This window comes from Lissotriton helveticus, chromosome 3_1 (assembly GCF_964261635.1).
Source record: "Lissotriton helveticus chromosome 3_1, aLisHel1.1, whole genome shotgun sequence".
NCBI classification, from domain to species: Eukaryota; Metazoa; Chordata; class Amphibia; order Caudata; family Salamandridae; genus Lissotriton; species Lissotriton helveticus.
Window position 1 is genome coordinate 157,843,646 of NC_136061.1, and position 26,116 is coordinate 157,869,761.

A 26,116-nucleotide genomic window follows, 5' to 3' on the forward strand; every position below is an offset into this window, starting at 1 on the left:
ACAGCTTCCCAGGGTGGCTCTGGTATCAACCTTCTTTGGCCTCCGTTCAATGCCATCATGGCTCCTGGCGAGTTTGCGCACAAGCACCCTCCAAGATGGATTCCCCAGCCCAGCACCCCTCCGAGTTGAGGATACATGAAAAGTAAGCGAAAACAAATTAAAACATAGAAGTGACGATATGAAAACACATCATTTGTTTTGTACTCTGAACTTATCATTATAAGAAAATACTATGCAGTTTACGAGTTAGCAACATATACACTGGCACAAGAGCGACTGCACGAGCAGTATCACGTTATTACCAAAGCTATGTATTACGCATGCGCATTTTCTCCCTCCAAACCTGCAAATACGTCAGGTCACGTGAGTGTGACTGACGCATGCGCAGAAGCTATTTCAAAAGCGGCGGCCATTTTATAGACTCGAATTAATTGTATTAGAAATACACATGTGCAAGCTTCATCTATTTCGTTCATACATGAAATAAAGATTAGTAAGACGTACAATTTATTACTTGATTACACATGAGCGAGGTTCATGACTAAAGCAAGTCGCGATGCGAAGCTTTGCTTCATCAATCCCCTCTTTGATGATATTTACTATCATCACAAAAATAATGGAACCAGATGCCAACTTCTCACACTTTATACAACTCTATCTCTTCCAGCAAGCGACTCAGTTTCTCTTTCTCATCTTTGGTAGGGTGAGAATTCTTCACCATTTTGTAGATCTTATTATTTATTTCCTCTAATTCAAGCTCATCCACACTTAGTTTCACTCCTCTTGCATTCACTTGATGCTTTCTGGTGTGCTTACGGCATTTGCAACAGACAAAGATGAAAAATAGGATAAGACCTATAATTCCAATTGGCATCAGTACCTTGAACAATAAGCTTTTACCTAAGCTAGCAAGCCAATGACCTACATTTGAGAGACCATCTACCAGTCTCTTCCAGGCACTGTCAACCTCGAGTGGTTTGAGTTCCTTTTCCAAATTAGTAATGTTTTTCACATATCTTTTGAGCTGCACACTTTTGTCCGGAATATAAGTACAACAATGTTGCGCCTTCAACATCCGGCAGACTCCGCCCTCTTTTGCTAATAAGGTGTCAAGAACAAGTCTGTTCTGCAAAACCATTGATCTGATCGCAACCATTTCGGTATTGACCAGCAGAAATCCATGAGCTGTGTCAGTAGACAACACATCTACTATGGTGGACAATTTGCAAATTCTGTGAGTGTTCAGAACCACTCCCACTCCAGGTATCAGTGCACTGAAAATACTACCCATTATTTCACCTACACTTTCTCTTTTACTACGCACTAAGCCATTAGTATTTTCACTGCTTCCAGCAACTTCATTCACATGGTATATTTTCGGGAAGACAATGCCAAAGTAGCAGCTTCCATACCAGTGATCCGGCAATTTGAAATAAGCCTTGTCTCCACATATATAATAAATTCCAGGAAACACAGGCTCTAACCCATTTTTGAAACCCCATCCTCCAATTACCTTGTAATTATATTTGCATTCACTGGAACCAATGAAAATGTTATTATAGTAGCTAGTCTTCTCGCGGTGAAGACATAGCTTTCCTTTCTTTTCAAAATCCAGCAACAGAGCAGGACCCGCCCCACCATTTGAGGTGCCTTCCATGTTTTCCGCCCATTTTGGCCTTTTCTGCTTTTCGTCATCTGCCTTTCTTTGTATTTTTATCCTCCTCTTCTCTGCCATGTTCAGGAACATCTTTTCCTGCTCACGCAAAGAACAGGTCAAGTTATCTCTGTGTGCGTCACCTATGTCGATATTACCTATAGTCAGAAAGTATTCACCCATATAGCGAGTAACGTCACTTTTGGTATGTACAGGATTCAGGTTCCCACGTATAGGAAGTTCAGAAAAGATCACGTCATTGTTAGAGTAATAGTACTGTAACGGTCCTCTTTTGTAAAATAAGCTTGCTAAAATGCTACAGGATATTCCATACGTCAGGGGCAGGTGATGGTATGTCACGCCTTCAGCCACAGAGGTAGGTAGCTTCATGCAGACATAGCAATCTTCAATTTCCATAGTCTCTACATAGTGTATCAACAAGTTTGCGAAAACATTTAAATGTGTCTTATTCTTAACTCCATGATAATGTAGTCCTCCCTCATCTGATGCTTCTAGGTCTCGTTTTGTTTGTTTCAGTGCTCTCTCATGTCTTGCTACACTCTGTGTTGTCAGCTCCTCACTGTCAGTATTTACAATTTCAGTAGGGTAAATATTAGTATTTTTGCTCACCGCAAAGGGAATGAAAACTGTTAGTCCTATCCAAACTAATATCAATATAACTATACTACATACACATACCTTGCAGTATGTTTTGCAACAGCTGCGACTAGGTCTACCATTCACGCTCGAATCAGACATTTTGGCTCAGAAGAAGTTTCTCGACCCCTCTTTGTGTCTTCACACAAGTAGCTTACTTTGTGCAAATTCACGGTGGCTCGTCTTCTTCTTCAGCAGAGTACTCAGGGACGGGTTCTCCGTCGCTTTCGTCAGTTATATCAAGATCTTCAAATTCTTCCAAAACGAGCGTCCATTCAGGAGACTTGTACTTTTTGTTTTGTCTTTTTATTCGATCACTCCTTCTTTTGGAGGTACCTTCTTGTTGCTCCGCTATGCGAGCACTTCTCCTTTCTTCTGCACGTTTTTCTTCCACCGTTTTTATCCTTAGCCTCAATTTCTTTACGAAGCCAGGCTCTATGTGCTTTCTTTTCTTAAGTCTTTTAGTTGGCACTTGGACTTCGTTTTCTTCTCTTGCCCTCTTGTTTTCATTAGTTTGTGGCAATTCTGCTTCAGTTTCTCCCTCTTCTATCTGACTAGTTCCAGGGCTAGCATTTATTTCTTCTGCCTGGTTACTAATCTGGCCTTGTTCAGGACAGTTTTGTGTTTGCCTTTCAAATGTCTCTGTTTCTGTTTCCTGAACACGTTCTTCTAATCCTATCTGATCCTGTTCGAGCACTTCGATCTCTTGATTTTCTTCCGCTCGAACTATTATTCTATGTCTAGTCTGTCCCTTCTCGACATCAGGAGTCAGTGGAGGAGTATCGATCACTTGTTCTGTCCCTGTCTGACCTTCTCTTTCCTCAGTTTTGATGTGAATCTCAAGATCCTGAGGTTCTTCGCCTGTGCCTTGCTTTTCCTCTCTAGTCCACTCTCTACCTTCCCGAAGTCGCTCACTTGTTCTGATGGGGTCTTCGGTGAGATCAATCAATGGTATCCATTCCTCTGGCCATATGCTCGGCAGCTCGTCTTCAGCTACTTCTGGCTCAACTTCTTGGACCCCTTCAGCAGGCTGGACTCTTGGTAGTTCGTCATCAACTACTCCTGGACCACCGTCTGTTGATCCCGCAGCTCGACTGGTACTGGGCTGTACGTCGTCGGCTACTTCTGGTCTGGCTTCTGCAGAGTCCTCTGCTGGACGCCCTTCTTCTTCAGGCTCCTCGTCTGGTAATACCTTCTGGGTGTGGCTGGCGTGTATCCAATGTGGAACCCCTGCACACTTTACTGCTGTGGTTGTTACCAGGATCACCTGAAGCTTCTCTCCCCACCTTGGTTCCAGGCAGCTTTTCCGAGTATGCTTCTTTATCTTGACCCAGTCCCCAGGGACCAGTTTGTGGAGAGGAGTCGTTGGATTGAGAATGGCGTCTTCTCCGATCTGGCGAGAGATAGAACGCACTTGGTCACCTAATCTCTTGCAGTATTCAAGCACCAAATCATCAGTAATAGTCAACAGTTTGCTTCCTGGTACCCATGCTTGTCTCATCACTCTTCCCATCAGGATTTCATGGGGACTTAGGCCTGTCTTGCGGTCAGGAACACTTCGGAGTCCCATCAGGACCAAGGGCAGAGCCTTCACCCAGGTCATGCCAGATGCATCACACAGTTTTGCTAGTCTGTTTTTGATAGTTCCATTTATTTGTTCCACTACTCCAGAAGCCTCTGGGCGATATGCACAGTGGAGTTTTTGTGTGATTCCAAAGGCCTTACAGAGTTCGTCGATTACCTCATTCTGAAAATGTCGGCCTCTATCTGATTCAATAGTGACTGGAACCCCGAACCTAGGTATCAGTTCTTTCAGTAAACACTTAGCTACTGTCAGTGCGTCATTTTGGGGAGTAGGGAAAGCCTCCACCCATTTTGAAAATAGGCAGACCATGACAAGGACATATCGCTTCCCTCCACAACGTGGCATGGTGATGAAGTCAACCTGTATTCTCACAAAGGGACCACCTGACCTCCCTATTTTCCCCAGTTCCACCATTGTTCTCTTGCCTGCGTTCATCCTTTGACATGACAGGCACCTCTGGCAGAGGGACTCTGCTACTTTCCTGAACTTTTTACTGTACCAAGTCTGTTGGAACACTAGAATCATGGCGTCCCTACCAATGTGTGATCCTTCATGTATCAATCTCGCCATTGTGCCAAGTAAGTGTCTAGGTAACACAGGCATACCAGTTGGGCCCAAGATGACACCATCCTCACGTCTTGGTCTACACCCGTCTTCCTTCCACTTCTCTCTCTCTTGCCAGGGTGCCGCCTGCTGCCATTCTCTCACTTCATCCCATGTAGGCACTTCTTCAAACACTCGAAGTTGGCAGCTGGTTCCGGACCCCCCCCCCCCGTTTTGGATTTATGATATATCGATCTCTGGCGCACCATTGGGCCACTCGATCAGCAAAATCATTTCCCAGTGATACAGTGTACATGCCCTTCTTATGAGCAACACACTTTACCACTGCCAGTTCCTTTGGTAACTGGATTGCCTCTAAAAGGTCTTGAACAACTTTTCCATTTCGAATAGGGGTACCTGATGAAGTCAGGAACTCCCTCTGTAGCCACAATTGGCCAAAGTCATACACAACTCCATAACAGTACTGACTGTCAGTATACACTGTTAGGCGTAGGTTTTTCCCAATTTTGCAAGCCTTTATCATAGCTATCAATTCGGCTACTTGTGCAGACTTTACTTCAAATAGATAACCTGCTTCTTCAATTTTTGTTAAGGAGACTACCGCATAGGCAGCACTCAGGCCTCCTTGTTCATGTCTTAGGCATGAACCATCCACAAATAATTCCTTGTCATGTATAGGCAAAGGTGTTTCTTTAATGTCTGGGCGTGGTTTTGTGCTGAATTCTGTTAAATCAATGCAGTTATGCTCATCTTCCTCCCCATCTTCCATATCCATTGGGTCGGGGAGCAAAGTGGCGGGGTTCAGAATACTGCACCTGACAATTTTTACATTTGCAGCACCCACAAGAATCCTCTCGTATTTAGTCAGCCGACTAGGGGTGAGATACTGAGTTTTCGTTCTGGTCAGTAAAATTACCACTCCATGTGGAACATACACAGTTACAGGATGTCCCATGACAATGGACTCACTCTGCTCTAAACTTGTGCAGGTAGCAGCTACTGCTTTCAAACATCCTGGTAATCCAGCAGCCACTGGATCCAGGGTGGCAGAGAAATATGCCACAGGCCTTCTGGTGGTGCCATGTTCTTGTGTTAGGACTGACAATGCACAATTATCGCGAGTGTCACAGAACAGGGCAAATTCTTTGGTATAGTCTGGCATTCCCAACGCAGGGGCTGTACACAGACAATCCCGTAGTTTTGTGAAGGCTGTTAAGCTTTCATCATCCCATTGTACAATATCCGGTGTTCCTCTCTTGGTCATTTTTATCAAGGGCCTAGCTAGGACTGCAAATCCCAGAATCCATTGCCTGCAGTAGCCTATCACTCCCAGGAACATTCTGATTTCTTTCTGAGTACGGGGTAATTGCATTTTTTGAATTATCCTTACTCTTTCTGACGTTACTTTCCTGACGCCTTTCTCTATCTGGTGCCCCAGATAGTTCACTGATTTTGCACAGAACTGTAATGTTTCAGGGGCCACTTTATGTCCCTTCTCACTCAGGTGATTCAGTAGTGCAATGGTGTCAATCACACAATCCCTATGACTTTTGGACGCCACCAAGAGGTCGTCAATGTATTGCACTAGGACAGAGTTTCCAGGCAGGACCAAAGTTTCCAAACATTTTTTCAAGATCTGATTAAAGATAGAGGGGCTCTCTGTGTACCCCTGGGGGACCCTGTTCCAGACATACACGTGACCATTGAAGGCAAATGAGAAAAGAAATTTGCTGTCTGGATGCAAGGGAATGGAAAAGAATGCATGACATAAGTCTATCACAGTGAACCACTCAGCATCCCAGGGAATCTGGTACAGAATCACTGCTGGGTTCGGGACAATAGGGCAGCAGGGAACCACTATCTTGTTTACCTTTCTTAGGTCCTGCACTACTCTGTACTTGCCACTAGGCTTCTTGATGCCCATAATCGGTGAGTTACATGGGCTACTCATTACTTCCTGTATGATGTTCCTTCTAGCAATTTCTGTATTTCCAGGGTAACACCTGCTCTCACTTCTGCATTCATTCTGTAGGGTTTAGTATTGGGGTATACTGCATTGTCCTTTATTGCTATCTGTATGGGGTCCACGTTTTTCATTAACCCTACATCTTTCCCCGTAAAGTCCCATACCTCTGGCTTTACTGCTTCTTGAAGTTCTTAGGGCAAATCCTGCATAGTCATTCGTTTAATTTTTGAGTCAGGTCTGATTAGCATCAATTTATAAATGCCATCTTCATCTGGGGTCTGAATTTCAACACCCTTTGGTGTGCAAAAGATGGTACAGTTCCTTTTGCACAGCAAATCACGTCCCAGTAAGTTCACTGGACTGGTGTCACAAACGACAAATGTATGCATTTCTTTAAAGTTTCCAATTGAGATCTCCATGGGCTCGGTAACATGAGTACTAATCAATTGATTGGATACACCCACTACTTGGATGGCTTCTCCCGAGAGGGGTAGGTTTGGAACGTCCACTGTTCTCACAGTAGAACGGGTAGCGCCAGTGTCCAACAGAAAGGTGACATCATTTCCGTCGACCTTTCCTTCAATGTATGGTCCGGACTGGTCTACCGGCAAGGAGGCGCCAAGTACGCACTCCTCGTCCTCCCCTCTCAGGCCCCGTCAGTACTGGTCATCACAAAGGAAGGTATCTTTTAACAAATACTGCGAAGTTGCTGCATTTCTGTTCTCATTGCTTTCCCAGACTTCTACCTCATCACCCTCCGTAGATTTTCCCTTATACACTTGCTTTGGTGCTCGGGGCAACTGAATCGTTTTTACCTGTGGTTGAGTCTTTCTTGGTCTTTCTTTCTGCGTCTGTGGAGTTAAATCAGGTGTTTTGGGGTTATCATCTGGCAAATAAGGACACTCGTTTCCCCAGTGTCCAATTTCTCCGCACTGATGGCAGGGAAATTTCTTCATAGCTTCTTCCCTGCTCATTTTGGGCCGGGGCTTACCTCCTCCCCCACCCCCAGGACCTTTGTTCTGAGTGTTTTTGGCCATCTCACTCAACTGTTTTTCCTGCTGTTCTGCGAGCTTCACTTGAGCCCACATAACCTTCTCCTTGAGAGCCTTTTTCTTTTCTGCCATCTCGTCCTCACAGTATTTTGCATACCGTAGGACCTCATCTATCTTATTTGATTGCCAACAAATTTTGTTATCTTTTATCCACTGACAAATTTCGGGTCTTAAACCATTTACAAACCTGTAAATAAAATGCGTCATATCCTTCATCTCGATGTTATCTATACCACTGTATGTTTTAAACACCTGCAACAGCCTTTCATAATAGGAGTGCACTGTCTCGTCTCTTTCCTGCGTGGTTCTATCTATCTTGGTCCAATCAGTTTCCTTTGCGGGCACCTTAATTTTCAAATGCTGAATCACTTGTTCATATTTTTTCATCACTTCAATAGACGGTTCCCCTGTGTTAGAGTCCCTCAGGTACTCCTCACTAGGCCAGGCGATGGCTATTTTACACTCGGCCCATAGATCTACCGGGACCACAATGTCGAAAAACCCATCCAGATCTTTCCACAGGCATTTTTGCACCTTTACGAACCTTTCCACCTGTCTGTACCAGTCAACTGGCTTTTCACGCAATTTCGGGAAATCGTTAGTAAAGGACACAATATCCTGTCTGGACCATGGAACGTGCACATACCTCCCACCTGGTACTTCCCGCATGGGGCATAACTGCTCAGGTTTGTCTACTTCTCTCAATGCGAACTCAGGGGTCGTTTGTCTGGATCGAGCCTCATCTTTCTTTCGAGCCCACCTGGTTTTCCATTTTTCCACATCTCCCCATTTTTGCAGAATTGCTAGCAACTCTTTAATCTGCAACTTTTTCCCTGACACATTCAGGTTCTCTATATCTTTGTCTGAGAAGTCAGCTCGGTAAGGTTTTTGCAAGGGCTTGGATTTTGAAATATCTACCCCCATACTAGCTGCAGTGTCTGTCAACTTTTCGTGGAGCACTCTGGTACTTCTGGTAAGGTTTTTACACATAAACAGCAACTCTTCTTCAGAGTAGGTATTTAATCTGTCTAATCCCACATTTCCTGCCATTAATTCCTCTATTTCTATCCTCAGTTTGTAGAGGTCTAAATGTTTCGTCTGCGGAGTCTGTTTTTCTAATTCACGACTCCAATTTTCAATTTCTTCCGGAGTTACCAGAGAGACACTCCTAGTACCTGACGTTGACTCCAATTTAATTTCTTTCGTATTAAAAGGATTAGGCCTCTTCTGCATTCCCTTTCCGGTCTGTTTGTTTGGCAGGTCCAAGAACGCAACTTCAGACTCGCACTCACTGGACTGATCATCTATTATTATGGGTTCCTGTCTTGGGGGCGCCACGATTGGGGTAATAACTGGAGGGTTTGGACTTCCCCGATTATTCCCATATAACGGAACCACTGGTCCAATTGTTACCGGGATAGTCAAAGCCTCAGGACTGGTATTTAACTGGGAGATTTTCTGAATTATTTCTGTTCTCTGTTTAGCTAGAGCCTCTTGCTCCCTTTCATCCAGTACTCTTCCTACTGCTCTGTCAGGTATTATCTGTGGGGTCAGATGAGGGGTAAAGCTCGGGGCAGTAGGATGCGTTTCACTCGGTCCTCCACCATAATTTGGTTTTGGGAACAAAGATCCGGTGCCAAATGACCTACGCTCTTCCTCATATGGAGGCTGTAAAAAGGGCATTCCTGAACTTGATGGTTTTTCTTCGTTTTCATAAAGTGGTCTGGGGAAAAAGACCCTCTCACGGGAATATTTTTCCTCCTGGCTCGCGGGCACTCTGGGATATATATCCCTTATTCCCGCGGGTCCGGGATTCTCAAAATAGGGCGGTATCTGGCAACCTCCTCCCCTACTTAGGGATCTGTCCTCCTCCTTAATAGAGAGACGTCGGGGATTCTCTCCTGCACTGGAAGGTCGGGCTCCCTCATTATAAGGGGGCGGACTTCTCGTAAAGATGTCATCTAACAATTCATCGTCTGACTCCCCAAGGGGCCCCCAATGTTTACTCTTTTCTGTCCTTTTCTCTCCCGCAGAAAGGTTACCTGCTGGCATCATGGGAAACAGACCCTCAACAATCATGCTCTGTCTCCACTGTTTCATCTTTTTATCCCTGGTTTCTTGTTTCAGCTTTGGGTACCACTTGGTCAGACCTTTGTCCATTCGGGGTTTTTCTCTTTCGAAAGCCTCAATCTCCCATTCCTCTAATGCCTCATACTGCGTTAGTCTCGGTCTGGGATGTAATTCATTCATTCGGGTTCTCAAATTAAATAAAATCCTGCCATTGAAAGTACCGTCTAACGGAAAAGCCAATATTCCGTCATCTTTTGTGTACTTTACCCAATTTTCCAACCACACACAGGTATTGTACCCTCGGTCAAACATCATAAAAGAGGCGGGAGAATTGGGTGGTGGAACAATAACGCCCTCTCTGGTTTAATCGGGTTGTCCTTTTTGAAGTAATTCTTCACCTTGTTTACAAGTGACATTTTTCTCTTAGTTCCGTACATAATATCGTATCTATTGGCTTTCCACTGATCCCTTTCAAACCCTTGGTTTCTTGGATCGGGTCTAGTCTCCGGACAATACGAGTGCCACATACGATTTCTACGCTTAACTTTGTTTACAAAGTTACCTCCAATCAGAATGCGTCTTGCAATTCCGTGCGACCAATGGGGTGCACGCGTTCAAATATTTTTGGCCAATGGGTGCGCGGCCTTTTCGCGAGGCAGTTCTCCCGCTTCGGCGCTCACCCCTCCTTCACAATTCCAGCTCCGCTACCCGCCCGCTGTTTCTACCAATCCCAGCGCGGCCCGGAGTGACGTCAGAGACGCTTCGCGGCTGACTCCCTCCCTTCACAAGGTAACGGAAACTTTCTTTCTTTCTAAAGTGCTCAGTGCTTGGTTATTTTACAACGAATACACATTCGCCACAGTGCTCAAGTGTCTAGACAGGACAGAGTTGTTTTACTGCAAGTAAACTACTTCCATTTACTTTTCACACGCTGCGGGTAGATCTCTTCCGCCTACCCTTCACTCTAGCATCAGTGAACCTGTTACTTCCCCAGACCCATCCACTTTTCCGGGATATATCCGAGTCTAAGGTTTCCCAGCGGACCCCTTTGCTTTCACCCAAGCTCCGATGAACCTGCTACTCTTCCGATGTGACCCTTATTAGGTTACGCCACTATGGGAATTTTGCCAATGAACCTCGTTACTAACATTTTTTCACACAATTATTCAGAAAAACCCTAGTTAGTGCTTCCTGGTCCACTTAACCTGCACCTAACTTTCCTCGAGCCTGCGACCTCAAGGCAAATGTATTCTATTCACCACTTTGCCATTCAATTCCCCGGGGAGTTCTGACAACACTTAATGAGACGGTTTACAAACGCATGGATTAATACATATAACAATATAAGAACAAGAATAACAATTTTAAAATAATTCATAAATTTCAAAGGCAACACATTTCAAGAGAGTGATCAGGTCCCTCGGAACGGCCGCTCTTATAGCAGCATCAATATACTAGCAGCTACCGACTTGACTAGCCTAACTAGTCCTACCTATCCTTTAACTAGTCCCTAACCATACCTCTGCTACCAGAAAAACTGATAGAGCGCGCGAGGTCACCCGACCAATAATTTCGCCGCTTCGGGCCCATATATTTCAATTCACCATATACATTGAGCAGGTGACTTCACGCTCTACTACCAATTTGTGTGAATTCCCTACTGTTACTCTTCAGCATACCCGACTTACCATCCACCGACACGGGTACCTATGACCACAATGGATCAGGGAGCTAGCTGTAAAGGAAAGGCAGCAAAATACAAACCCAACCAATAACATTCAATTTATCTGTAAAATGACCACGGACAACTGGAAGTTTTAAAGTGTTTTATCTAAAGTTCGTTCTCAGAGATCATTAGATTTACAAGAATAAGACAATCGATAATCAAGATAATGAAAAGTACATAACTATAGAGAAATAAAGTCAGGGTAATCATTGAAATGCTAATATGAGATGCAACGGGAATATGCTATGCATTTAGGGCAAAAGTTCTTTAGACAGTTTAAGTAAGGAGGTTCTAGACCATATCAGAAAATGACAAACCGCAATGCAAAATATAATTTCTAACAGGTAGGGTAACATGGGAACACGTTAAGAAATAAATGCAAATGACTTTACGTTTCAATAGTTGCGGAAAGCATGGAAAATTAACATATGCAAAGGGGTGTCTTTATTGAAGCAAAGACAGAAAATAGAAAGGTGCAAGGTTTAAAGATTTTCAGAGCAATATTTACCTAGACTGGTGTGGAAACCAAACCCTGGCCACGGGTCAGTTAAGGACAGGAAACCCTCAAGGAAGGATACCTCTCAATGGACAGCAGGTGCAGAATGGACACCCAGGACAGGACAGGAAACCCTCAGATTAGGAATCAGGACAGGAAACCCTCCGGACAGGACCAGCACCCGCAGTTCGGAAGCAACGCCTGCGCTCCACCCTCTCTGCAGCTATCGATCAAGACCCCGATTGGGTCAGCGAACTCCCAGCAAAGTGCTCCGCCAGCACTTTTAAGGTTCAGTAAAACCTTAGTCTATGGTCAATTTTCGGACAGAGTGCTCCGCAGCTCTCTGTATCTTCAGTCACCTATTGAGTGCGTTGGGTCAGTGACAGGTCAGCTAAACCAGACAAGTCGGACAATTTCCCTAGGTAAACCCAGGGTAGATATACTGTTTTGGGGCAGTGTACCACCCCCAAATGTTGCAAAGTGTCAGAATCCCTCAATTTGGATTGGTCCTAAGGTAGGATTTGGGTAACACACCAATCAGAACAGACTATTTGGAGGCCTCATTTACATCTCTGGGTACCGCCTAGCGAGACTGGGGTTCCCATGAGAAAATCGCGCAGAATACAGTGAAAGAATACAATTTAGCAACATAATAGAACAATATCATGATGCTGCTGGGCGAAGGTACAGCTTCCCAGGGTGGCTCTGGTATCAACCTTCTTTGGCCTCCGTTCAATGCCATCATGGCTCCTGGCGAGTTTGCGCACAAGCACCCTCAAGATGGATTCCCCAGCCCAGCACCCCTCCGAGTTGAGGATACATGAAAAGTAAGCGAAAACAAATTAAAACATAGAAGTGACGATATGAAAACACATCATTTGTTTTGTACTCTGAACTTATCAATATAAGAAAATACTATGCAGTTTACGAGTTAGCAACATATACACTGGCACAAGAGCGACTGCACGAGCAGTATCACGTTATTACCAAAGCTATGTATTACGCATGCGCATTTTCTCCCTCCAAACCTGCAAATACGTCAGGTCACGTGAGTGTGACTGACGCATGCGCAGAAGCTATTTCAAAAGCGGCGGCCATTTTATAGACTCGAATTAATTGTATTAGAAATACACATGTGCAAGCTTCATCTATTTCGTTCATACATGAAATAAAGATTAGTAAGACGTACAATTTATTACTTGATTACACATGAGCGAGGTTCATGACTAAAGCAAGTCGCGATGCGAAGCTTTGCTTCATCACCTTTTATTTGTGTGTTTTGAAATTCTGTAAGTGGTGTGTAAACTCGCACCGTGTGCTTATAGTCCATGCTTAGGAGAAGCAAGGCTGGCAGTAAAAGATGCACAGTTACTGCCAGCCTTGTTTCTTGTAAGCAACAACTATAAGTACAAAGTGCATGTTTACGCACCACTGGCAGGTTTTCAAAACATAAATAAAAGGCATTGTCATTCACAATGCCAATAGCTCAAACTCTTCCAAATGTGAGACCTATTCCATCGCAAATGCTTGTTGAGCTCTGAGACGGAGGCGGCAGTAGCCATAGGAAGGCAGGGACTGTGACGCCAGGCCGTGCGTTTCAAAAGCAGGAAGGATAAGGAGGCAGCTGCAGCCAAAACAGACCTCGGACTTTGAAAGCACAGCAAATGTGGCAAGATAAGAGCAAGATTTAAAGCCCTGTTTACAACAGATCTCTCTAAACAGCGAGCACTGGTCTCTCATGCTCCAACTTAAAGACAGAACTAGTGCTCACAAGCTCTGAGTGACAATACATGTAACAGGGGGCAGTGTTTGAAAATGGGCTGAGCTTTTAAAGCCCATATCTAAAATACAGCATGTCTTGCAGATACATCGCAAGCGTTGCCTCTGCGAGACCTAAAAACGGCCTTTGCCTCTGGAAAGGCACTGCGGGCCAAAGCCAGAGAGTGGTCCCTTAGTGCTGCTACTATATACTGACCTCTGGCTGCCAACGTGAACGCAGGCAAATACTGCACAAGAGAACACAGCATGACTGCTAAGTGCTTTATCTCTTCGATAGTTATGAGACTGCTAGAGGACAGGCAGGGGTGTTGTGAGATAGAAACAAGCTGGACATAAGGAGAGGAATTGAAACAACAGCCAACATGAAAGAGTGACAGAGACAGCATGGATAGTGCCACATTGTCAAATGAGTTACTTCTCTGCTCTTCCTCCCTAGAGAGGACGTTGTATTTTATTTTACATACATTTTAGCATTCCATTGCTAACCGAGGCCCAGGAGCATAAAGTGATTTACCCAGAATGGCATTAGGATTTAGTCGAAGGGCCGGTATTATAGTTTAGTTTTCATCGAACAAAAGTCGCAGCAAAGGGCACAGAAGAAGAGAAATATAAAAGAAGAGAAGAGGGACATAAAGAGATGGAAAAAGTCCGAGATTTCAAGAGTTAGTGTGGAAAAATAGGGAAACAGTTTGCCATTGAAAGTGACAGAGGAAGGGATGTAGGAGAAAAGAGGCGCGAGGAATGTACTTTGCTTGCAGTGGTTCCGCTGCATCCTTGCACCTTTGTTGCAATGGAAATAATCCGCACTAAAAAGCAGTTCGTATTGTGCAAAAATATTTTTAAATCAATTAAATGTGTCATGTTCGAAAATGTGTGTCTCAAATTGTGTAGAAACATACAGAGATGTTTCTTTTCCAGTAATTGAGATTTCTGATATATAATAGTGTCATCTATTTTACATTCTGTTTTCTGCAATAGTTTTGTAACACTGTAAGTGAGGGTAAGCTAGACTATATAGGTTGGAAGTAATAATAATGTTAATCTGGATATATGTGTTTTTGTATAGTGCTTGCTACGTGGATATGGCTGTTTGCTCAGTGCAGTGTTCACATTTTTATTTTCACTCACCGACCTTGCCATGATTGCATGCCCCACTTCCCAGCAGCCTACCACTTCCTTTTGGACTTTTGCAGGCAGACAAGAGAGATGCTGACCCCAAACCCAGTACCCCTGCACTCAGACATACACACTGCTCAAACAACCGCGCACACACACGAAAGCATAGCATGTACCCCAAACAAACCACTTCTGCACAGACATAGCACGCGCAAGCACACAGTACACCCTTTTTATATTCTCGCACAGAACACACGTTTAGACACTCAGAGATGACGTACAGCTCTTTCTCTTAGACATACACAAAGCACACAGACACTTTCGCTCAACCCCTCAAGCACGCCATATACGCACACTTACCCTCTCTCTCCCAGCACTCTGCATCGTGTCTGCTTACGTAAGATAAGATAGAGGACACAAGCCCCATATGCCGTGCAGGGTCCCGGGGGCTTCCAATATGATCTGGTGCAGAAGGGGAAAGTGAAAGCGCGCCACGCGCTCGGTGTGTTGTAACGCCAGCCCTACGCGGAGACAGGAGACGTGCACCCGGGGACAGGAGATGTGTACGCGTACGGAGTGCACACCTCCTGTCCGTACGCGTGCACATCTCCTGTCACCTTTCTGCCCAAAAAGCGACGACAATAGATCTTGCCAAGGCGTGCAGCGCATGTGCTGCGTCGCTAGGCGATACCTAAAAATCGCTCCTTTTGGATCCACATTGTAAGATTGGAGTAAACTTGGTTGAGTGCCTAGCATATATAATCATTCAAACTTAAAGATGGATTCCAAATTTATCTTATCTCCAACCCTAGGCGTAGTACACAGATTACAACTGTAAGTTAGTTTAATGAGCTCCGTTAACACGGAGTTAATTCATGTTAAAAAGAAACAAATGGAGGGAGGAGCTTGGCGGGCATCCGTGATGGCCGCGTGGGCACAGCGCTCTCCGGACCCCCGCCACCCCCGGCATGATATCCTGAACATATCCTGATTCATTACAAGGACTCATGAAGAGGAACCTGGGCTGATCTTAATATTGTTTTTGGATTTCGTATTGGACCAGGGACACCGAAGCTACGTCGACTCGAACTTTCGGGGCCCGCCCTGGTGGTGCGCCGGGTCTTGGTGAGGCTCTGCTGCCGTGTCTGAGTTGAACAACAGCGGCAGGGGGACTCGACTTATGGGTCCCCCTCTTAACTTTCGGTTTCGATTCTGACTCGGACTACGTCTTCCAGCGGAGGTGTCTGGCCGGTGCTAAGTCCAGCGGCGCGAGGTCGCAGTTGCACCTTTTGCCTGCTTTGTATCCTTTCGGGCCGGTTCACACCTCGAGGTGCCCTCGCTGCTGACTTTTGGCTCCGGCGCCCTGTCTTCCTGCGGCCATTTTCACCAGGTCGCGTGGGTCCCTTGGGGACGTGGTCTACACTATGACTGGCAGAGGGGACCAAGAGAGGCGGAAGACCAAGACGCCCCTTCGCGGAGGCCCGGTCCAGTCTAATATCATGGACCGGTACACACAATCGAGGTGGTCCCCCGGTGCCGCCTTGCCTGGCCTGAGTGCAGTGGGGCACCCTTTGGAGGCTTCGGCGGAGCCATCCCTGCAGGACATCATGGGCGCCATCTCCGGCATGAGAGACACCATCGGCCAACAGTACGAAGCTTTGGCCCACAAAATTGATACTGTGGCTATTGATGTGACCTTGATTCGGGCCGACTTATCTAAAACCAATGAGAAGGTGAAGTCATTGGACCTCAAGTCATCTAGCCTCACGGCCGACGTCTCGGAGATACAGACGGAGATCGGCAACCTCAGAAAGGTGAACGATTTCTTGACTCAGCGCTTGGAGGATTTTGAAAACAGAGCACGGCGTTGCAACGTGCGTGTGGTTGGTGTTCCGGAAAATCCTGATCCACATTCTGTTGATCTCCTGGTTGAGGACTTGATACAAAACTACCTTTCTCCATCTGGATTGAGCAAATTCTTTGCGGTGGAACGTGCCCATCGCGTTCCGGGTGGCCAGGGCAAGCCGGACGCCCCGCCGAGGCCCATTGTCGCAAAACTTTTTCATTATAGGGACCGAGACGCTATCCTGCAGGCCTCGAGAGTTAAGGGCCCGGTGGCCTTCGAAAATGCCTCGGTGAACTTTTACCCGGACTTCTCACAGCTTGTGCAGGGACAGCGAATGGGCTTCCGTGGAGTCAAGAAGCGTCTTCGGGACTTGGGTCTGAGATACACCATGCTTTTTCCTACCAGGCTACGAGTTGAGTACAATGAACGGACCCTTTTCTTTGATCGACCTGATTCGGTAAATGACTGGCTGGACTCTCTGCCGGACCGGCCTACTTTGACTGAGCCCACCGAGCACCCGGGTGGTGCCGAGGGTGGTGTAGAGAGCTGAACTTGTTGTCTGGGCCCCTGTCTCTGTCATGCCTCGGTTCTCCCCTACGCTATCCCTTTAAGACATGGGATATTTAAAGAACCAGGAAACAGAGAACTACGCTTCACGTTCTCGCGTCAAGCTTCCCTAGTTTCCGGTTCCGTCTACTCCTTGTTGCCTGACCTAGCAGTTCCTGTTTCGCTTCCCTGTTCCGTTGCCGGTTAAGCGTACTGCGTCCCCTGCCTTCTCCTAACTCGGGAGACGCCTACGCAGCATTGGTTTGGCAGTGTTCAGCTGCCTTCGGCGTACCTCGAGACGCCTATCTCCCTCTTCCCCTTTCCGTGTGCCTCGCCCGGCGGCCGGGCTTAGCTCCGCCATCCGGCCGGGCACAGCATTCTCCGGTGTTGAAAAAGAGCCTGTACTCAGCGCCGGAGTATACTTCCTTGCCATCTACTTGTTGTGTTCTCCACCCGGCGGCCGGGCCTTGCTCCGCCGTCCGGTGGAATCCATTTCAGAGGGTTCGTCCCTAATTGTCCTCAGGCTGCATTCTCCACCCGGCGGCCGGGCTTTGCTCCGCCATCCGGTGGGGATTGTTTTCCCTATTTTGTTTTCATCTACTTGTGTACTGCACCCGGCGGCCGGGCTTAGCTCCGCTGTCCGGTGTCAGTATATTCCCCAAATTATTATTTTCTTTACTTAGCTAGTTAGTTAGCTGCTCCCTCTCTATTTACCTGTTCCTATCCTATTTCCACCTAGTCCCTATTATCCCCCATTTCCAGAACATCAGCCATATTCGCTGAGATATTACTGGAACCCTCCTTCCTTGATATTTGGTGGCACTCTTGCGTGGATCAGGGTGGGTGCATATTCCTCACTACCAAGAATCGCGGTAAGAGCGCACATGCGCTACCAATCTTTTACTAGTACTATATATACATATGTATGACTTATATGTCCTGCTTTGGTTCTTCTAGATGGTGATACACTGTGTAAGATATCTCCAGAAGTGTTGGGTGAAAGTGTCTTCGAAGACTGGTCTATTATAGTTGATGTAAGAAGGGAGTTATATGGGCAGTTATTGTACCTAACACCATCTCACATGCAGGTGCTCAACAGCCTATTGTGTCATCCCTGTTATAGCTCCAGACGCTGTGCTATTGTCTTCACCTTCACATGTTACCTCTGCTACATACTAAGAACCTGGGGTATGTGATATGGTTGTATTTGTACATTGGTATATTCTAGTTACTGGATTGGAGCTAGAATTGTTGACTTCCTCTTGTTATTACAGCCTACCTGTTTGTTCCGGTTCCTTACGTAGAGACACCATCGTATTCACTACTGGAGAGTACCATCAATCATCGTTGTCTTCCCCCATCTTTCCTTGTTTTGTCTCCCTGTTTTCCCCTGGCGTGTCTCTCGTACTCTAGTGCTTGATAGAGTCGGAAGACCGTAGGGGAAGGCTGCGGATTACTCTTCGGATTCCTGACGCTCCTGTGGAACCAGCCTGCAATCCTTACAGTCTCCGTATCATGTAATTTCTTTCTGGGTTCTGTACTTGAGCGCCTCTATTTTCTGTGTATTCTCTTCTTTCTTTATCTCTGTCGGGGTGGCGGGTGGGACGGGGCCTTTTCCTCCTCCGGGGTCTTTTTGTAGAACGGGGGTTTTTGGGCGACAGGCACACTGCATGTTGGGGTGGTTTTTTTGCTTACTGCAGGGGTGCAGGGTGGGGGGTGTTTTCTTGGATGTTGGGGGGTGGGTTGGTGGGGTGTTTGTGGTTTGTGTTTTGTTTTTTCATGGCGATTCTATCTTGCTAATTGAATTTTCAGTGTCATGCTCATTGGGGGATGGTTCCTGCATTGCTTTGTGGGATGGGGGGTAGCGGGTTGAGGTTTATTTCGTGGAATGTCAATGGTCTAGGGGATCGTATAAAACGGGGGGTGGTGTTGCGATGCCTGCGACGTTTGTCTCCCGATATTGTCTTTCTGCAGGAGACACATCTAGTGGGTAATACTTGTCGTGCAATGAATAGGTGGGGCTATTGTCTTGTCGCGCACTCAGGGTTTACAACGGGTTCCAAGGGGGTGGGTATCCTTGTCCGGGCTTCCCTTCCCTTTGTGATAGATGATGTGATCCTTGATGATCGGGGGCGTTATGCCGTCCTCGTGGGACGATACGAGGGCCGGACCCTTTCCCTGTTCACCGTCTATGTGCCCCCCGGCCTGCAGACCTCTACCTTCTCCGATTTGGGCCGAGTGATGTTGGAACTCCCTGATGGTGCTCTTTTCATGGCTGGTGACTTTAACTCTGACCTCTCCGGTCTGAATGATCGTTACCCCCCTAGGGATACTCCTTCGGCCCAATTGTGGCTGGGTGGCTTTTTGGATACTTTTGGTTTGGTGGACTGTTGGAGACTTATGCACCCCACTCAGCTTCAGTATACTTTCCATTCTGGGGCCCATGGGAGTTTATCTAGACTGGATTACTTCCTCATGCCAGCTGCACAGTCATCGGCTGTCCGGGAGATTAGACACCTCCCCTGGGGCATCTCGGACCATTCTCCGCTCTGGCTTTGTTTTGATGTGGGGGTGGAGGCGGCGGGCCGGGTGGCTCCTATCAACCCTTGGTACCTGACCTCCCCTGAGACCCGTAGTCAATTGATTAAGTCCCTGGACGACTACTTTTTAGAAAACGAGGGGTCTGTCTCCTCTGCGGTGTCCCTATGGGAGGCTTTTAAGACAGTAATTCGTGGGCAGGCCCTGTCTCTCATTGCTGAAACCAAAAAGGCGAGGAATCGGGAGGTGGTGGACCTTGAGATGGAAATACTTGAAATGGAGGCTGACCTGGAATCGAGTGTTACTCGTGACAAACTCCATGCCCTGGGTCTGAAGCAATTTGCCTATAAGTCTCTGGTCACAGATGCGGCCAAAATGATGTTTAGAGAGCAACAGGGTCGTCTGTATGATGTTGGGGACAAAGCGGGTAAATTGCTTGCCTGGTTGGACAAGAAGGAGAGGGCAAATCGAGTAGTGCCTGTGATTCAGACTTTGAATGGTGTGAAAGTGATGGACCCGGTTGAAATAGTGGAATGTTTTGCGGACTATTTTCGTGCGGTTTACTCCCCAGTGTCGGAAAGGGATGCAGACGACTCTCGCCTCTTGCTGCGCGACATAGCTTTGCCCTGCCTCTCTGATCTGGAGCGGGACTCTATGGAGGGCCCATTCTCTACGGACGAAATAGCGACTGCAATTCGCTCTCCGAACGGTTTGCCAATTGAGTTATACAAACTGCGTCCTGATAAGATTGCGCCCTATCTTCGAACAATGTTTTCGGAGTCTCGTGAGCGGGGTGCTCTCCCTTATGACCAGCGCCTGGCTACGATTGTGGTAATTCCTAAAGATGGTAAGCCCCGGGATCTTTGTTCGTCATATAGACCCATCTCCCTGTTAAATGTTGAGCCTAAGGTTCTTGCCAAGATCTTGGCTACTCGCCTCCTAACGGTCATTAGTGACTTGATTCATCCGGACCAATCCGGATTCATCCCGCACCGTAACACAGCTCTTAATCTGCGTCGCCTTCATGGAGCCATCGCGAGGGCGGGGCTTCTGACGGAGCCGGCCATTTTGGCTTCGTTGGATGCCTCGATGGCCTTCGACACGATAGAGTGGCCCTACCTTTGGGCGGCTCTTGAGAAGTTTGGTTTTGGCCCGGGGTTTATCGGATGGGTGAAGCTGCTGTATACCGACCCCCTGGCACAGGTCGTGGTTAACGGTCGAGTTTCGGTTCCCTTTTCCCTAGGTAGGGGGACCAGACAGGGGTGCCCCTTGTCTCCACTGCTTTTTGCTCTCGCGTTAGAGCCGCTAGCTGCGTGGCTTTGCTGGGAGCCTTCTCTCAAGGGTATACGTTGGTCCCCAGATTTTGAGGATCGTGTCTCGCTTTACGCGGACGACATTCTTCTTTATCTTACTTCCCCGCGTAAATCTTTAAATGTCTTATTTGACGTTCTCACCTCGTTTGGCAAGAATTCTGGTTTGATTATAAACTGGGCTAAATCCTGTGTCTATGTTATTTCGGGTGATTTGCCCCCGTTGCCGAATAGATTTCCCATCCAGGTTGTTCAGTCCGGTTTCAAATATCTGGGGGTTTTTATTACACTGGATTCGTCGCTCCGGTTTGAACGTAATCTCCTTCCCCCGCTTCATAGGCTGGATGTGGCTCGCTGGCGTAAATTACCCTTGTCGCCGCTGGGCAGAGCAGCCCTTTTCAAGATGATGTCCTTGCCGCGATTCCTTTACGCACTCCAGAATTCCTATGATGATATCCCCGCTACTTATTTCCGAGAGGTCGAGAGTCTACAAAGGCAACTGATTTGGGACGGACGTCCACGTATTGCCCTTGCGAAGCTCACCATCCCTTGGTATGAAGGGGGCATAGCGCTTCCTGATATCAGGAGATATTATTGGGCTACCCAACTGTCTGCCATTAACCACTCAATGTATTCCCCGGGTCCGGATCCGGCCTTTGAAATGGACAGACTCCAACTGCCGGGTGGGGATTTTAATAGAACGCTTTATTCTAGGTCGGCTGGGCGCCATTTTACGGGACCGACCAGGATTGCGGTTAGTGTATGGCGCGCTGCGAATGTGAGCTTGGGGTGGGATGAACGAGTGACGCTGGCGACTCCGCTTTATGCATCTGAGCGTCTGGGATGTCTCTGGACGACGAAGGGGTTTGACCGCTGGGACATGATTGGAATCTGTAGAGTGGGTGACGTGTGTGCGAATGGAGCGGTGAAGTCCTTCGAGGCCCTTCGGAATGATTATGACCTGAGTGATAGAGAATTTTTTAGATATTTACAGGTCCTTCATGCCCTCACTTCTGTACTGACTTCCGGTACCGCCATCCCCGAGTCCTCCCCCCTCGAAGATCGTATCCTGGATGGTCATCTCCCTGATAGCACTATCTCCTTGATTTATAAGAAGCTGATTCACAATCGCGCTGACTTGCTTGTTCGACTTAGAGAGGCATGGGTCGGCGACGGGCTGGAATTGGATGACGAGGATTGGCAGTCGGCACTATCTTCTCCGAAAGAGGTCGCCATTCCTGCCCGTCTCCGTCTGGTCCAGCTCAAGATCCTCCACCGGGTGTATGTTACTGGTCCTCGTTTGGTTGCGATGGGTTTTTCCCTGGATGGCCTATGCAAGCGTGGGTGTGGGTTGAGTGCTACGTTTCTTCACATTGTTTGGGAGTGTCCGAGGGTGGCTGCCTATTGGACTGAGGTGCTTGCGGTGATGGCTGATGTGACTGGAATTGCCCTGGTGCCGGAGGCTCGGAGATGCTTGTTGAACGTGTGGGAACCTACCGACTATTCGGTGGCCCAGACCAGATGGGCGACCCTGGGGTATATGGTTGCGAAGCGGGACATAGCGCAACTTTGGGGCTCACACAGGCCCCCCACTGTCTCTGTGTGGGAAGAAAACATGGACTGGTCTATGTTCCGCGAAAAGACTGTTTACACAGCCAGGGGCAGACCTAGGGCATGGACGAAGATCTGGTGTCAGTGGAACGCCTATCGCGGAGATATTTGTGCTCCTCCACTGGTGGAAGCCCCTGATGTTACCTTATCTCCCTAGGCTGGCGTTCCTGAAATTTCGTATACTGTCCTTTGATTTGATTGACCTCCCCGCTGCCCCCCCAACTTGCCTTATCCCCCCCCTTCAGGGCTGACTCTGTTTATTACGCATTCGCCTTTTTTGATGTTTGTTGTTTTTGGTGTGTTCAAAAAAGAAAATTGCCTTATCTTGTTTATATTGTGGGCGACATCTTGTATCCGGTTTGTGCCTGACCGCCGGAGTGGCGAACATTGGTTTTTATCACATTGTGCGTCGATCTTAGCGGCCAGCCCGTGCGGTTGTAGGCCCATTTCTGTAAACATGATTTTGTTGCTCAATAAAAGTTTTTAACCAAAAAAAAAAAAAAAAAGAAACAAATCAATGGCCAGATTTACATTGATTTCCAAATTGCGATATTTACCGAACCACAATTTGGAAGTCACTATTCTTAATGTATGAAAGTGACTGTTCCTCATTTTGCGAATCAGTATGATTTACTTTTGCAATTTCCTGATTTGGTAAGTAGCAAATCGGTATTTTGGAATTGCAAGTTGCATTTGATGAGCTGCTTAAATAAATGCTCACCTTAGTGTTCCTTAACACAGAAGAAGGAACACATTGACTGCAGAGCTAACTTGGAGACTCAGTTTGGGCTGCAAATATCCAACTATAAAGGATGTCCAGAGAAGATTTTGAAAGGATGTTGGTGGCAGGAGTAGAAATGTCAAATTCAGTGAGAAAGAGCTGGAGGTGCTGACTAAAAAGTGTGTGGTTAACAATAAAGACCTATTTAGAAACAGCTCTTTGAATGTGCCTGAGTCCGAAAAGACCAAAATAGGGAAGGACATATTGGAGAAAATCAATTCAACAGGATTGGCACAGCACACCACCCATGAAATTCACAAGAGATGGTATGATTTGTGGTCAAGGACAAAAGTGAATGTCGCAAATCATCTTGCAGAGGTGCTTGGTTCAGGCGGGGACCCTCACAAAAGCCACACCATTTCCTGTTGAACCTCTGTTTGAATCTACGCTTTAGCTAGAGAGGGTTCTTAGTTTATCCAACATAGATATATGCAATCCACCAACTACTTAAAAACTTTATAGTGTTTAACATATCAGTTTAAATGCGTTTTTTAAACTTACAGATGAACAACAGGGGGTTGTAATAAATACATTCCAGTGAAGTATTTCCTAAAAATTCTCACTCAGACTTAGGGGCCCATTACGATGGCGGGCGGACACCGTAACGGAAAATAGGACCGGCCGCCAGAGGTGCGGCGGTCCCGCCAATTAGGATGCAACCTCCACCCTGGGGGTCGCATCCCTCATCTTTTACATTGTGGCAGGCGGTGCTTTAAGCAGCGCCGGCTGTGGCGATCCGCCCGCCATGCTAATAGGCCCCTTAGTTTTCAATTTAAACCATTAGTAAAATGAAACACCAATAATATGAGATATATTTGCTCCACTCACTTAAAGATAAAAAAAATTATTTTCAAATTCAACAAAGTAGCATGCATATATATCCCTGTGTATGGTACCTGTAAATAGGCGTCAGATAGGGGTGGGGTGGAGGCGCTGAGAGAGAGATATAGATTCCCTCCTATATCGTGAACATGAGTTGTGTGGTGTGTATCAATCAGTCCAAAAGGACAGGCCTATCCTGTGGAGCCTAAAGTGCAGTCAGCAATTCCTCCCAGTGTGATGCGATGGGTTGCCTTCTGAGGCCCCTGACCTCCTTCTACAAGAGCATCATAGCCTCAACCCTACCCCATGTAGAAAGAAGGGGGGGGAGGTAGACACGAGGTGAGGGGCACGTTATTGTTCGTTCTACTTTTGTCTTTTATTATGTTTGCTGGAGTTAACCAGAGATAAAGAAAGAAATAAACTAGCCAGAAACCAAGCTTTTTGGTGCTACGCTTATATCCCAAATGAATAGTCTGTATCCTTGTGGGTGTTTTTCTCCGGCTGGGTAATCCACCACCTTGGGAGGTCTTGAGGCGACACGTCACTCAGGCTACAAAGTATGGAAAAGAACAAAAAAGAAAACAGGGTTGTCTTAGAATTCAGTAGGTGAGCTGAGTCACCAATTCCCAGTGCCACCTTCACCAGTTACGATGTGAAAAAAAGGGGGGGGAGAAGGGGTGTGAGGATATATGTGGTAGTAAATCACATGCATCCAACACGTGCGCTTGCGCTTTATACCCTTGTGCCTCCCCACCACCCACACCAAAATGACCCCCTTGAGGGTACTTGCCTTGGGCCATGACCCGTCTCCTGGGCCGTGGCGCCTGGACCCGGGGCATCTTCTCTATTGTCTTGGCCACCGGGCTCTGTCACAATACAGAGGGAGCTTGCTTCATCTCCTCCTCTCTCCGGTACGACTACCTCAGTTCCTTCCGGCCGGTCTGGCTCTCCATGCTTAGTTCCATTACCGGCGCATGATGATCCTCACCCGCACCAAAGTAGAAAAGGCATGCATAAATAAATACACCACACAACTTGTATGTTTGGAGAAATTATGGCTGCAGGTTTATTCTATACAACAGTATGCAAATTATGGTGGGTTAACTTATGGGCGATCCAAAGGCAGGTAGCGGTACTTAACCTATGCTACCCTGCCTGCCTGATGAGCCAAGCACTATGGAAACCCAATCAGCGCTACCCTTATTACTCACGCCCCTTTCAGGGCGGAGCGCAGCAAGGCAAGCCCCCGTTTGTTCAGGCCCACAACCGCCCGAAGGACTAACGGGGCGCCGACGTCATTGTTCCAGGACCCTCCCCTGAGGCTCCTGGCATTTGGCTCTGGCACTTGGCTCTGGCACCCTTATTGTGCTCTTGCAGAGGTATCCTTCTGTACCCAGGCTGCTTCCAGATCGCCCTGTAACTCCGCCTGCAACAACAAAGAAAACATTACAACATCCTCAAACTTCCCTTGCCTGCCCCATGCCGGGTAAGCGGTAGGGTGGGAGACGGCGTGTCGTGCAGCGCTCACTGTCAAGCTGAAGGCCTCTCGGGCCTGGGGACAGCGACGACCAGACAAGCAACACGACCTTGCATGACGGCGTGTCGGGCAGCAAAGAGGCCCAACAATGGCGGGGGAGGCCTAAATACCCCTCCCCATCCCCCAGCGCGCCGGACATGACATGTCCAGCACGTCCAGTAAGGGGACTCCTCCTGGAGTCCAGCAAAAGCTAATGGGGATGCGCCTAAATGGCACTAAGGGTGGCCGCCCTCCGAGGTGGCCCCCTGTGGGGGCCGCGGGCAGCCGCATTCTCCAGGGAAACTCACTGGTTCCTCCGTCTCCCTGCAGGTTGTTTTCTTTTGTTTTGTTCTGTGCTTTTCTGCCTCTCCTTTCGAACCTTCTGTCCCGAGAGTCCTTTGCCCGTCTCCCTGGAATGAAGTCACGCCACCTTATTCAGTCTCTTCTAGCAGGACTAGACAGTGCAGTTTGCCTGTCGAGG